Source organism: Pseudophryne corroboree, chromosome 5, assembly GCF_028390025.1.
Source record: "Pseudophryne corroboree isolate aPseCor3 chromosome 5, aPseCor3.hap2, whole genome shotgun sequence".
Classification (NCBI taxonomy): Eukaryota; Metazoa; Chordata; class Amphibia; order Anura; family Myobatrachidae; genus Pseudophryne; species Pseudophryne corroboree.
Genome location: NC_086448.1, coordinates 149,954,359 through 149,970,698, shown reverse-complemented (window position 1 = coordinate 149,970,698; position 16,340 = coordinate 149,954,359).

The window sequence follows — 16,340 nt, the reverse complement described above, 5'->3', positions numbered from 1 at the left end:
GTTACACCACACAGAAGTACCCCTCATTCACGTTACACCACACAGTAGTACCCCTCATACATGTTACAGCTCACAGGAGTAACCCTCATTCACGTTACACCACACAGAAGTACCCCTCATTCACGTTACACCAGGCAGAAGTACCCCTTATTCCAGTTACACCACACAGTAGTACCCCTAATTCACGTGACACAATACAGAAGTACCCCTCATTCACGTTACACCACACAGTATTACCCCTCATTCACATTACACAACACAGTAGTACCCCTTATTCACATTACACCATGCAGAAGTACCCCTTATTCCAGTTACACCACACAGTAGTACCCCTAATTAATGTCACACCATACAGAAGTACCCCTCATTCACGTTACACAACACAGAAGTACCCCTCATTCACATTACACCTCACAGAAGTACCCCTCATTCATGTTACACCACACAGAAGTGCCCCTCATTCATATTACACCATACAGAAGTACCCCTTATTCACATTACACCACACAGAAGTACCCCTTATTCACGTTACACCACACAAAAGTACTCCTAATTCACGTTACACCATATAGTAGTACCCCTAATTTACGTTACACCAAACAGAAGTACCTTTCATTCACATTACATCATGCAGAAGTACCCCTTATTCCAGTTACACCAAACAGTAGTACCCCTAATTCACATTACACCATACAGAAGTACCCCGCATTCACGTTACACCACACAGGAGTAACCCTTATTCCAGTTACACCAAACAATAGTATTCCTAATTCACGTTACTCCACACAGGAGTACCCCTAATTTATGTTACACGACACAGAAGTACCTATCATTCACGTTACACTATACAGAAATACCCCTTATTCACATTACACCACACAGAAATACCTCTTATTCACGTTACACCACACAGAAGTACACCTCATTCACGTAACACCAAACAGTAGTGCCCCTAATTCACATTACACCATACAGAAGTACCCCTCATTCACGTTACACCACACAGGAGTAACCCTTATTCCACTTACACCAATCAGTAGTGCTCCTAATTCATGTTACTCCACACAGAAGTACCCCTAATTCACGATACGCCACTCAGAAGTATCCCTAATTCACGTTACCCCACACAGAAGTACTTCTCATTCACATTACACCATACAGAAGTACCCCTTATTCACATTACACCATACAGAAGTACCCCTTATTAATGTTACACCACACAGAAGTACCCCTAAATCACGTTACACCACACAGGAGTAACCCTTATTCCAGTTATACCAAACAGTAGTACCCCTAATTCACGTTACACCATACAGAAGTACCCCTCATTCATGTTACACCAAACAGTAGTACCTCTAATTCACGTTGTCACAACTGAGGGCCTGAGCTGACGGAAGGCAGCCTCAGTTGTAGGGGCTGAGATGTACCGGAACCTGGGAGGTTGTATCAGACCCCTGGACATGTAAGTAACATGAAGAGAAACCGCCCGAAGGCGTGACCACGACAACTTGAGTAAAAGTCAATGATATTTATTTATGACAAACTCCATGCATCACAGTAGCAGTAAAAAGAAACATAAAAATCAGCAGAGAAATAATAATACAGTTCCTGGGTACTACAGGGTGGCAGGGGCCACAGAGCTCTGGTGGTATGAGACAGTTCTTATTATCTGCAAGTTGGAAAGTCCTTACCAGGCTCAACTGTAGCAATGAGGAAAGCCCAGGGTCGTACCAGCTGGTGTTCCAGGGAAAGCTGGACTGCTGTAGATAAAATGCTGCTGTGGGTACTGGTTAGAACCAGACAGGTGTTGGCACGGAGTGGATACTGGCTGGAACCAGTTAAATAATAAATAAAGCTTGAGAGCGATGCAATATAGATGAAATGTAGAATTTGAGAGCGGAGAAATAATAATACCGGTGGAGAGTGGTAAACTGCAGAAAGGACACCGGCCCTTTAAGAGAAGCTGTACACTGCTGGAAGCTGAGCTGGAAGCAGGTGATGTTGTAGCTGGAAACAGGTGAGTCCAGAATGGATCGGAGAGTCAGGCTACACCGCAGATGGAATGCTGGTGCGGGTCTCTATAGCAGAAGTCTGGAGACAGGAGCTGGAACCTGGAAGACAATCACAGGAGAGAGACAAACTGGAACTAGGTTTGACAACCAAAGCACTGACGCCTTCCTTGCTCAGGCACAACCTATTTATACCTGCAGCAAGGAAGGCATTGGCTAAGCAATTATGCAAATTAATAATACTGACAACGGATTGGTAGGAAAGATCAGCTGACAGAATCCAAGATGGCTGCGCCCATGCAGACACTTGGAGGGAAGTTTGGATTGTAATCCATGTGGTCTGGAAAACAGTAATGGCGGCGCCGGCCACCGGAGACAGGAGACGCCAGGCTGACAGATGCACATCCGACCACGCGGACACAGCGGAGGCCGCGGCTGACGTAATCGCCACTATGAATGCAGAAGCTCAGGGACGGCGGCGGAGGCCGCGGGAGACGCCATGCCAGATGTATAAGGCGTTACTGTGACTGCGTCCAGAGAGACAGGAGAGGATGCGGGAATGTGCACATCAGGATAACAGATGGGATCCGGTCCTGGAGCGCTGAACCAGCCTTAGGAGGCATCTGATAGGTAAGAAATGGCGTCCAGATACCCGGATCGTGACACACGTTACTCCACACAGAAGTACCCCTCATTCACATCACACCAAACAGTAGTACCCACTAATTCTCATTACACCATACCCCACCTCTAATTCACGTTACTCCACACAGGAGTACCCCTCATTCCTGTTACACCACACAGTAGTACCCCTTATTCATTGTTTGCATGCTGCTGTGGTGAAGGTGTATTGTGATTGGACAATGGCACCATTGCGAATAACCGACGTGGAAATTGCGGAGCACCACGTGCCACTGACGTGAGAGATGAACATCGGCTATGAAGGTGCGTGAGGGCCGACCAACACGCTACAGTGGAGCAGCTCACCATCAAAATTAACCTGGGGGCTAGCAGACGTGTCTAAAATGACAGTCCAGACCATGTAGCTGCTGTCCGTGCTGCACACAGCGGTTACTCTGGCTATTAGCTGGAGGTCATAATAATGTGACTCAACCATGTAGGTAAATATTAAATATGTAATATTTACAGCACAATATCTACAAAGTGAAGTGAGCAAAGTACCGGCCTGCTCCCCCCATTGCACTAAGCTGGGCTTTACACATTTGGAATGGCTACTTTGCCATAAATATGTCATATGTTTAATATTAACTTAAATGTTTACATTTTAGTCACACAACATATTGTGCAACTAAACCAAGTGTGCACCACTAGGTTTGGTGTAATCTAATAAGGTAACGCATGGTGTCACCCTCCATCGTCCTTCTCACGTATTAGACAATACAGAATCCTTAGTAACATTTTTTTTGTACTAATGTTACCCATAAATCAGAATTCCCCTATATCACGGAAATAATAGCAATAGCAGTGACATAAATAACTAGCAAAATCTACATTATTTATTTATTTAAATTACAGAAATTAATCATACGCATTCATCCTATTACCAATGCCCCATCTAACCCTAAATCACATTTATCCTACAACCAGTGCCCCCTCTTCCCCTCAAGTCACATTTATCCTACAAAAAGTCCCCTCTCTTCCCCGTCACATTTATGCAGTGGAGCAGGTGGGTAGTGCCTCAGTGACCAGGAGCCGGATGCTGCACTGTGACATCGTGTAGCGCCCGCTCCCGGCTTCTGTCATTTTAGGGTCACCAATGGTGCCACTTGGTGTCGTCTGCACCCCCCACTCCGCCATAGTGATGCCACTGGCTAAACCTCTTGCTGCGTCACTTCTTATCGAAGCAAAGCAGGAAGCAATAACACAACGATGTGTTAACATCTCAGCCGCTGGAGTGCGTGAGCGAAAATTCTCCCCTCTGGTGATCCCTGCAAGTCCTAGTGCTGATGCACTGCATCTTGTCTGCTGGCCAGCCCCAGAGTACATGTGCGAGATGATGCAAACATTGCAAGATCTCATGCGCAGATAGACCGTCATCACTGGACAGTGCACATTGGGGGTCATTCCGAGTTGATCGCTCGCTAGCTAATTTTAGCAGCCATGCAAACGCATAGTCGCCGTCCACGGGGGAGTGTATTTTCGCTTTGCAAGTGTGTGAACGCCTTTGCAGCCGAGCGCAGAAAAAAACATTTTTTGCAGTTTCAGAGTAGCTCTGGACTTACTCAGCCCTTGCGATCACTTCAGTCTTTTTGGTACCGGAATTGACATCAAACACTCTCAGAAAACGGTCAGTTGACACCCACAAACACCCTCTTTCTGTCAATCACCTTCCGTTCGGCTGTGCGAATGGATTCTTCGCTAAATCCATCACCCAGCACCGATCCTCTTTGTACCCGTACGACGCACCTGCACATTGCGGTGCATACGCATGTGCAGTTTTTTAACCTGATCGCTGCGCTGCGAAAATCGGCAGTGAGCGATCAACTCGGAATGACCCCCATTGGCAGGGCAAGATTAAGGGGTCTATTCATGAAGCAGTGAAAAGTGTGGAGAAGTTGCCCATGGCAACCAATCAGCATTGAAGTAACATTTTTCATTTGCATACTATACAATTGTACAGAGCAGCTGATTGGTTGTCATGGGCAACTTCTCCACAGGCTTACTTCTCCACTCTTTTCACTGCTTCATGAACGCACCTCTAAGGCTTGTGTGGGCCCAGGGCAACAAAGATGTGGGAGCCTCTAGTAGTAACATTGCTGGCAAAGACCCAGTCACCCTTCCCGCCTAACACACACACCACAACCCCCCAACCTGGACATCACAGAGCAGTCCCAGAGCCAGGGCTGCCAAGAGAAACCCTGGGCTCCGGTACAGTAACTTCCCAGGCCACACCCTGTTAGTTACATGGCTGCACCACTCTGGGGGCATGTCTAGCACATGAGAAGTACCCAGGGCTGTTTCTAGCCAATTTGGCTCCCAGTGCGAGATTTAAAAATGCGCCCCCCCATTGACATAAAAATAATGCCCCCCCATAGATATAAAGCTAACTAATTTGCGCACGCCGCTGGCGCGCGCTCCCGGTAAGGGTGTGTGGCCTTGTTAAAATGGGTGTGGCCTCGCTGCAATGGGCGTAGCCCCGACTGAAAAGACTACCTTACAGCAGGCAAGAGTCCCCATTTTACATATTACGGCAGGCAAGAGTCCCCATTTTACACATTACGGCAGGCAAGAAACCCCATTTTACACATTACGGCAGGCAAGAGACCCCATTTTACAAATTACGGCAGGCAAGAGACCCCATTTTACACATTATAGCAGGCAGAGTCCCCAATTTACACATTATAGCAGGCAAGAGTCCCCATTTTACACATTATAGCAGGCAGAGTCCCCTTCTACAAAGAGAGAGAGAGAGAAAAAAAAGAGAGAGGGTGTTACACTTACGCTTGCAGCGGCATCCGCCGGCCAGAGGTCCTTTTCCATCCCGCTTCCCGCTCTTCGGCACGCCTCTCCCTCCTCTTGGCTTGCCCGCCTTGTCCTGGCTCCCCTTCCTCCCCGTCATCAGTACTCTGCTCGGGGGCGGAGTTTCGTGTAATGATGCGTTTATGTCGTGACGTCACGATGCAAATGCGTCATTACATGAAACGCCGCCCCCCAAACGGAGTAGTAATGATGGGGAGGAGGGGGAGCACAAACTGAGCCACCAAGAGCCGAGGCGGGCGCCCCGTGCGAATGCACGTCTCGCCCGCCACAAGAAACGGCTCTTTTACACACACCCACACACACACCCCCAAGAGCGACAGATGGAGAGAGAGAGAGCCATGAGGAGAGAGATGGGAGCATTGGGAGAGGGAGAAAAAAGGAGGCAAGGGGAGAGATAGGCATTGGGAGGGAGAGAGAGGAGGTCAAGAGGAGTGAGAGAGTGTGGGGGCATGGGGGGAGAGAGAGAGTCATGGGGAGAGAGAGGGGTGCGTGGAGAGAGAGGGAGAGAGGCATCAGCCAGTTCGTAGTGTCCCTGCACTGTCTCCCTGGACTACATTTCCCATGATGCACACACAGGAGGAATCAAGTGCAGAGCATTATGGGAAATGTAGTCCACAAACCACACAGTGGAATACAGTGAGTGCTCGCCTCACCGGAAGGTACTGCTCACCCGACCCCCTTGTCAAAGTCAAAAATATTACATAGAGAGAACATTCAAACCACACACACATTTAAGTCGCTATACTTGCAAATATGCGCAGCGAGCACCAGACATCATGAAGATTTAGAATTGGCTGATGAATTGATGTCATGAATACGTATCATTTGAACAGAACCAGATGTGCCCATCATGTTTGGTATTGAAGCAAGCAGAATGATGTGTGGGTTAGTTTGATGCTGGTTGTGAAGTTGTGGGACATTGCAGCAGATAGATATGATTATATGTATAAAAGCTAAGATCACATTGTTAGAACAATGGATGCTCAAGACAACCTTTTACTAAGTTTTCAGGGCTGAATCTGATCAGCATATACAAAGAAAGAAAGACCCCTCCCCCAGGTACTGGTCAAACAGGAAGGTAGTGGTCAGGTGTGGCCTCAGAGAACAGATGTAATGTAGCTACACTCAGAACAAAGCACACAGCAAGCATGGCTGGATCATCACCGGGCTCCTTAGAAAAGACTAAGTATCAACTCAATATCTCATGGCTGATTGGCATAGAATAGTTTTAAATATGTGTTTGTAGCAATGTAGTTGTAGAACGGTTGGCATAGCTTAGTTAGTTTGGAGATACAAATGGCTTAAGGTTAACGAGGTTTGGGCAGTTGTGTGATTGTTGGGTGTTTGTGGATACTCTGTGAAGTCTGTGATGAATTGGAACAGTATACAATCTGTAGCATAGTATTTGTGGTATTTGTTTGCCTATGGAGATTTAAAATAGATTGTGCTGGTTAGTTATACTATATATCTTGTTAATCATAAATACCACCATGCAGTTACATTTGTGTTAATTACATTGTGGTCTGGTCTTGTGATGAATATGCTCTGGTTATTGAGATACTGAAGTTGTTTGGGAATGTGAAATTATAAAATGGTTCTAGGAAGTTGGATTACATTGTGAAAGGTGATTTAGATGGTTTGGAATTGTAAAATCAGAACATATGCATTGTTCTGAGGCTTGGACATTTTGGGAATAAAATGGAGTCTTGTGTCTTCTGCTATGTGATTGTGGTGTAGTAGAGAGTGCCATGTGTTTGGACCTGCAAATCTAAAATGGCTGCTGCTGGATGTCTTCCCCTCCCCCTTTCAGCCATGTGGTGTAGTCTTTGGAATCAAGTGGAGTTTTCCCAAAATGGAGTCTAGCTTCTGTCCCATGATATAGGGACAGCCAGTATGAGTAAGCTCAAGTATTTCATCAGCATTGACTAACTGCGCAGCGATTGTTCCTCACATGTGTAAGCTTCTCTGCAATCATATTGATCTTCTTGTTACTGTGAGCCATTTCTCTCTTTCTCTCTCTTCTCTTTCTTCCCGTATTTTCCCTTGATTAGATTGTATTGTATTGTATTTCTGGTGTAGTTATCTGGTTAGGTAGTCTCTGTTATATTGTAGTGTATCATTTGTACTTTGTTTCTTTTTGCAAGTATAATAGTCATAATACATATAATAGGCTTTGGACCCTAAACCCAGGTATCTGTGTATTTCTTATAGTGTTAAGTATTCTCTGAGCGTCGGTGACGCTCAAACAGCTTTGTAGTTAATCAGGTTACACCAGGTTGCACTTACACCCTGTCTCTACACTAAGGTATACTGTGTATCTCATTGTTAAAGGTATAGATATAAAGGTTTAACGTTGTGAGTGTCTGCGCCGCTGGTGATCTTCTTGTGGTCTCGAGCGTCCGCTACGCCATAGCGAAACATTACGTTAGTCAGCGGCCAATAGCGTGCCTGCCTGTGATCTCTGGGCCGTGAGCGAACGCGACGCTTGAGCGTCTCGCCTACGGCTGAGCGATCGTTACGCAACTTGCGTACCCTTACGGTACTTCTTACGTAGATAGCGTACAGTGTTCTTAGACCTCATAAAGGGTAATATATACGATAAATATTTAGCTTTGTTAGATGGGGGCTCTGGTCCGCGATATCACGATCTTAATGATGCACTGTACATTACAAACGCGGCTGTAATTGACCGGCTAATGATGGACATCTCGCAAAATGCTGAAAAAAAAAAAAAAAAACACCCACGTTAATGTATTGTGGTATCAGTAAGACGCTGATAGGAAATTTTAAGGGACAACGCGTTTCTCATAATATTTAAGATGCTAAAATGTATTTTTATTGTCGCAAAACCAGGTTCAAATGGATCATATCGTGTTTGATTAAGATTAGATTGTTTATCTGTTTAAGTAGGTTAAGTAGGTTTAAAAGTACATTTAAAAGTTACTTTGGGAACTAGCATGGTGATTTTCTTTATGGCAGGAGAGGCCGCATGGTCTGTCCACCATTTTGTGTGACCCTCATGGAGGTGGAAGGGGGAGGAGCAGCGGCCATTTTGGGAAGGTCAATTTTTTTTTTTTTTTTTTGAACGGCTGCTTTTCAGTTGACTCAGGAAATAATCAGCCACCCATTGTCAAAAATAATAATAATAATAATAAATAAAAATAAAAATAAAAAAAATCACCATTTATGAGTTACCAATGCATTTATTTAACCAGTGTCATAGTCAATTATAAATAGTTCAGATAGGGCTTAATGAAAGTTGTTGTTTTGTTTTTTGTTGTGTTTTTTTTCTTTTTCCCCTCTCACCTCCAAGATTCTAGGATTCTCTGCTAGTTGTGAGATGGGCCATTGAAATGCAAATGAACTTGTGTGACTGGTTTGCCTTCACAGATAGTTTGAAAGCACATTCGTATGCAAATTGGAAGCACTGAATAAGGTCTCATATATGTAATAAGTGATTAGTACATATATGTAAAATCTATATGCGTGTGCTTACATCAATGTATGTTATTAGATTAATTTAGAATTGCATTTTCATCTGTGTACTTTCACATATCTCACCTTCCTGTTTGCCATTTGCATTGATAACGTGCTGAGAAAATTTGCTGCTATTTAAAAAAAAAAAAAAAAAGGTAAGGGAGTAATTGAAAAAAAAAAAACAAGCACACAGCATAGAAGATACTGTGTGGTGTTTGGTAAGCGTTTATATAGTGAAATATCGCTTATAGTAAGGCGATACAGAAGCCACAAGACAATAGCACACATTTGTTCAGTTTCCAAAATTTAGTTTAAATACCTTACTTTACTGTAATGCCTCTGGGGAGAGCTATCAGATTACGGGAAATGATTTTTCTGATCAGAAAACTATAAGAATGATAGTGGGTTGAAAACGGTATGAGTGTATTGAATCCCGCTTTGTGGACTTTGTGATCTATGTGATAAAACGGTATTGAATCCCGCTTTGTGGACTTTGTGATCTGTGTGATCTTTAGTGGAACGTGATGAGCACGGTCTGAGTAAAAACGTGCAACAGAGTGTGATAAAGTTTTTGTTGTATTACGCTCTGGCTGTTTTGGAGCACAGTAGGGAGACTCCAATGATCCTACCATTTATGGGCAACAAGTGTCTATAAGTGGTACGATTGGACCGCACGGTTGTATGTGTGACCAATAACGCAACGTGATATGAGGTCGTATATCCATGCGTAAATCTTGCCCTCATACGTGTTGTAGGGAGCACATGCAAGCGTGATTTGTGTAAAGAAAAAGGAAGGGAATTTTCTCAGGAAAATCTCTAGAGATAGGGCCTGCAACGGCTACACGTGTCTGCTAGAAGGCGGACCGGAGATACCCGGAGCAGAAGAAGTTCAGTGGAAGAGCTTTAAGGATTTCCAACGAAGTTCTGTGTTTGGTGCATTTTAGTAAGTTTTTCTGTGTTAAAAAAGGTCCACAATGGCAGCCAAGTGCACAACACAGAGACGGTCGGAGGTCAGGATTCAGACTCCAGAGGCTTGCAGACCCCGAGGGTCTGCTCGGTTAGTAATGTGGGGGAAATATGGTCCCCACACTGAGACCTTTTGTGATGAATGGACACGAATGACTGCGGGGGATAAGGCACCATTTCCCGGGATAGGTAGTTTTGACTTAGAGGTGTTGCATAATTTAAGGCAAAGGATCAGTCTCATAAAATCCTGGAAACAACGAGTTAAACATGATGATTGTTTGCAGTTATGGCAACAGGAAAAGTGAAATGCAAAGAAATGTAACTTACATATCTAACTTTCATCTTGAGAGGAGAGACATGGCAATGAAGAGGATTATGGTTGCAGAGAAATGGCACAATGTTGTATGATAAAAATGCACTTAGTAACTGTATTAAGAACGAAAGTAACAAATGTAATAATGTTTATAAAAATGAAAGTGTAAAAATCACAAATGTTAACCTGTGCAAGTCGCACCCCATGTCAAACTTCCCTCAGAATTATCAGCAAGAAAGTGAGCCCAGAACGATGTCGGCATCTCTTCCAGCAGCCAGCCTACAAGACATCCAGGTGGACGCGACCAAATTGGTAAAGGCAATAATCAAACCCCCTAACGGAGGGTCAGGTGAGGTCGTGTCCACAGGTACGTACAATGTTTTATATCACGCACAAACAAATGTACCCCATATTGTAAGACCAAAACAAGGTGATGTAATTGAGTTTAGTCCTGTCAGGGTGATCACAGTCCCCAATGGGAAGACTGACGATCAGGGAACCATTCCCGTCAAAAACAGTGCAATGCGCCATCCCTGGTCCCGGACAGAATTGAGATCAATCATGTCTGATTACCCAGATCCTAGGAAAGATCTAACTGTATGATCAAAGATTCACAGAAGGTATATGCACCCCCTAGACAACAACATAACCATATCCAAGGAAGCAGGGAGGAACAGGGAAAGCGGTTGAGGGTGATGAGCATCCAAGCGTTTGAGGAGGCATCAAATCAACCAAAACCCCAGGCCATTGGCACATGGAGGAACTTAAGGATTTGTGATCTGTGCAAAAGAGAAGGGCATTATGCCAGTAACTGCAACAGCCCACATAAAATCAGACCCCCTAGACATGAAAATGAGCAAAAGTTATGACACACCAAATTATAATCAGGGATCATATAGGAAGGATTTTGGGCCACACCCATAATATATAGTCAGGAAAGGTGATCATTAGGACTGATGGTAAGCCTGAGGTAACGGTTAATAAATTGGGAGGTCATTCACTGAAAGACACAGGAATGACCAGGTGAAACGTTGTAAATGTATCTGTGAAATGTTTTTTTTTCTCTCTCTCTCTATCCCCATCTCTGACGAGTATTGGTAAGAATTCACACATTGCATATCCACTTGGTCCTTGCAGAAGTCTACCAAACCCCAGCATGACCTCCGCCACAATGTATTTCTGGCCAGATACAGACAGTGGAGTAATGCAGGTGCTGGTGGGGAGGGACTGCTCAAGGAGACCATTAGACACGTAGATATGACAGCCTGATAATCTAACAATGTTTTCTTAATGTTGACAATGTTTTAAAAATGCTTTGTTTCTCTTTTCCTATTGATGGTTAATGTCGAGTTATGTAATATATATATGCATATGAATTGTTCTCTATCTCTTTTGTTTTTTTTTTTGTTTTCTCTCTCTTCTCACTCATGTTTTCATGGTTTAAAGATGGTATGTCACCCCTCAGTTGGACCAATGGTAATGCCAGATTTTTGCTCCTTACAGAAAGATCGCCGGTTAGGAAGGAATATTGCATCACCAGAATGTTCGTTTGGAAGACTGAGAGACAGCACCTTTGAGAGGACAGCAGAACAAGAAGAACAACAAGACGAGAGAACTTATTATCGTAACAAGTTCTCTCCCCCTCAAACTGATTTCTTATACCCCCTTTACAAATTTCTTCTTTTCTCCTCCTGTAAGATGGACTTGCCCCAAGAGACTGTGATATGGATTTTCCTGTTGACCATGATGTTGACCAGAACAGTCTGTTTCGGTGAGAGTACCAGTGAGGTCGAGAAAGGATCCAGAAAGGTCCTGATGACTGAGACGGAGGTGTAAATTTCCAATAGCAACCCAATCACCAAGCAAAGGCGAGTACCGGGCACGATCTAACAACCATGTTATTTGTAAACAATTGTGAAGGATTGTTAGTTCAAAAAGAAAATTGTATCTGTAGGCTCTGTGACAATCTGGTAGAGGATGGATGCATAAAGAAATGCCAATCCAGTTTTAATATCCATATGGACCGGCATCCATTGAGTGACTATCACTCCTTAGTGGGTAGTGTGTTAAATAAAACAGATTGTTGGGTATGCTCTCAAGTACCTCAGGGTCATAGTAAATCAGGGCTAGTACCATTTCCTTTAACGGTAGGGGAGGTACTTGAGCTAAAGGGTGGGAGACCGGTGGACAGGAGGTTTAATATCTCCAGCCCTCCTAGTTTGAAGCTCCACCAATACCATGTGGATAGGTCCCTATTATGTTTTAACATCTCCAATCCCCGAAAGCCGGGAAATTGGGAAGTGTCATGGAGCAACCTAACCATGACCTTTTCGCATAGAGCAGATAGGATGCCTACAGATACAGAGCTTGTACGCCACATAGCCAGTAGAGGAAAATCTTTCCGGTATAGGTATACCTTAGGAAATAGGATTACGAGAGTTGGAGAAGTATCACCAGGATACTGTGCACATATCGTACAAACTGATACGTGTACTAAACAGATGGGAGAATTAGGGTTAGGAGAGTTCACATGGAAAATGTGTAACATGGTAATGACATATTCCGTCCCATATGTTCTCCCCGATGATGCATATTTCATATGCGGGAGAAAGGCGTATGAGCGGCTTGCCCCAAACTCTGAAGGATTGTGTTGTATTGGAAAAGTACTACCTGAGGTAATGAGTCTAAGGAGTGAGGAAACTGTAATTAACCTGGATTTAATTTATGACCCAATGATAGAAACCATGATGTGATGAAAATGCGATTATACGGTCCGTTTCTTTCACCTGTTTTTCTGCTTTTCTCCAAGATAAAAAGACCCCCTTGGACGAGGAAGTTGACGAGACGCTATACAGACAACAGATGTACCAAAGAAGGAGTTTTGACCACTTGAGATACGGACATTTGATGAACTTTGCCATGGATCCCCAGTTTCCCTAGTATTCTTAAACTTACGCTAGCCCAACATTTTTTGTAAATCTAATGGCATTGACAAAGCTTTTTGCTCACGCCTAAAGAGCAAAACAGCGCAAAGAAGACGACTTTCAACTGATACCGAACAAAACTTCAACCGACAGATGTACATTAACCTGACATAGAATACCACTGCATTTTCCATAAGTGTTCTTTATTTTTATCTCTATAACCCTCAGGTAATGACACACATAGTCGATAGGGAATACAGGCACAGATATCAGCAATCACATACCTCCCCCATTCATGTATCATCAACTAAAATGTGCTCCCCCATTTTGTTACAACCACAGCCGAAATGAGCTCGGTAAAGTTTGACAGCCCATCCACAGACCCTTAGTACGGGATAAGAAGGAATTCAAATGTATACTTCGCAATACCTCGAAGCTTGATGTACAACACGTACGGCACGATGATACATGACCCCCCAAACATGGATTCATACATACATACTTCTGCTATCTCACTAGGTCATACCTTTTTCCCACCTTCTTCTCTCCTCCCTTACCCAATCATAGAAATGTATTTACATATGACATATATTTTTCTCTTTTTGAAATGTTTTAGGAAGTGGCAGTTATTGGTGACTGCCAAAGGGTGGACTGTCAAAGTCAAAAATATTACATAAAGAGAACATTCAAACCACACACACATTTAAGTCGCTATACTTGCAAATATGCGCAGCGAGCACCAGACATCATGGAGATTTAGAATTGGCTGATGAATTGATGTCATGAATACGTATCATTTGAACAGAACCAGATGTGCCCATCATGTTTGGTATTGAAGCAAGCAGAATGATGTGTGGGTTAGTTTGATGCTGGTTGTGAAGTTGTGGGACATTGCAGCAGATAGATATGATTATATGTATAAAAGCTAAGATCACATTGTTAGAACAATGGATGCTCAAGACAACCTTTTACTAAGTTTTCAGGGCTGAATCTGATCAGCATATACAAAGAAAGAAAGACCCCTCCCCCAGGTACTGGTCAAACAGGAAGGTAGTGGTCAGGTGTGGCCTCAGAGAACAGATGTAATGTAGCTACACTCAGAACAAAGCACACAGCAAGCATGGCTGGATCATCACCGGGCTCCTTAGAAAAGACTAAGTATCAACTCAATATCTCATGGCTGATTGGCATAGAATAGTTTTAAATATGTGTTTGTAGCAATGTAGTTGTAGAACGGTTGGCATAGCTTAGTTAGTTTGGAGATACAAATGGCTTAAGGTTAACGAGGTTTGGGCAGTTGTGTGATTGTTGGGTGTTTGTGGATACTCTGTGAAGTCTGTGATGAATTGGAACAGTATACAATCTGTAGCATAGTATTTGTGGTATTTGTTTGCCTATGGAGATTTAAAATAGATTGTGCTGGTTAGTTATACTATATATCTTGTTAATCATAAATACCACCATGCAGTTACATTTATGTTAATTACATTGTGGTCTGGTCTTGTGATGAATATGCTCTGGTTATTGAGATACTGAAGTTGTTTGGGAATGTGAAATTATAAAATGGTTCTAGGAAGTTGGATTACATTGTGAAAGGTGATTTAGATGGTTTGGAATTGTAAAATCAGAACATATGCATTGTTCTGAGGCTTGGACATTTTGGGAATAAAATGGAGTCTTGTGTCTTCTGCTATGTGATTGTGGTGTAGTAGAGAGTGCCATGTGTTTGGACCTGCAAATCTAAAATGGCTGCTGCTGGATGTCTTCCCCTCCCCCTTTCAGCCATGTGGTGTAGTCTTTGGAATCAAGTGGAGTTTTCCCAAAATGGAGTCTAGCTTCTGTCCCATGATATAGGGACAGCCAGTATGAGTAAGCTCAAGTATTTCATCAGCATTGACTAACTGCGCAGCGATTGTTCCTCACATGTGAAAGCTTCTCTGCAATCATATTGATCTTCTTGTTACTGTGAGCCATTTCTCTCTTTCTCTCTCTTCTCTTTCTTCCCGTATTTTCCCTTGATTAGATTGTATTGTATTGTATTTCTGGTGTAGTTATCTGGTTAGGTAGTCTCTGTTATATTGTAGTGTATCATTTGTACTTTGTTTCTTTTTGCAAGTATAATAGTCATAATACATATAATAGGCTTTGGACCCTAAACCCAGGTATCTGTGTATTTCTTATAGTGTTAAGTATTCTCTGAGCGTCGGTGACGCTCAAACAGCTTTGTAGTTAATCAGGTTACACCAGGTTGCACTTACACCCTGTCTCTACACTAAGGTATACTGTGTATCTCATTGTTAAAGGTATAGATATAAAGGTTTAACGTTGTGAGCGTCTGCGCCGCTGGTGATCTTCTTGTGGTCTCGAGCGTCCGCTACGCCATAGCGAAACATTACGTTAGTCAGCGGCCAATAGCGTGCCTGCCTGTGATCTCTGGGCCGTGAGCGAACGCGACGCTTGAGCGTCTCGCCTACGGCTGAGCGATCGTTACGCAACTTGCGTACCCTTACGGTACTTCTTACGTAGATAGCGTACAGTGTTCTTAGACCTCACAAAGGGTAATATATACGATAAATATTTAGCTTTGTTACCCTGCATGCGTGACACATATGCCGAGCACTCCGCTCGTGGGGGCGGAGTTTCGCGCAATGACGTGGTTGCGTCATGACGTCACGACGCAACCGCGTCATTGCGCGAAACTCCCCCCCCCCCCCCCCCCCCGAGCGGAGTACTCGGGAGGAGGGGAAAGCAGGGAGCCAGAGAGCCAGAGAAGTGCCGCGGCGAGCGCCCCGTGCGATTGCACGGCTCGCACGCCGCAAGAAACGGCACCTGAAGTACCCACTTACAGGAGCATGACATAGGCCCTCATTCCGAGTTGTTCGCTCGCAAGCTGCTTTTAGCAGCTTTACACATGCTAAGCCGCCGCCTACTGGGAGTGAATCTTAGCTTCTTAAAATTGCGTACGAAAGATTCGCAATATTGCGAAAAGACATCTCTGTGCAGTTTCTGAGTAGCTCGAGACTTACTCTGCCAGTGCGATCAGTTCAGTGCTTGTCGTTCCTGGTTTGACGTCACAAACACACCCAGCGTTCGCCCAGACACTCCTCCGTTTCTCCAGCCACTCCCGCGTTTTTCCAAGAAACGGTAGCG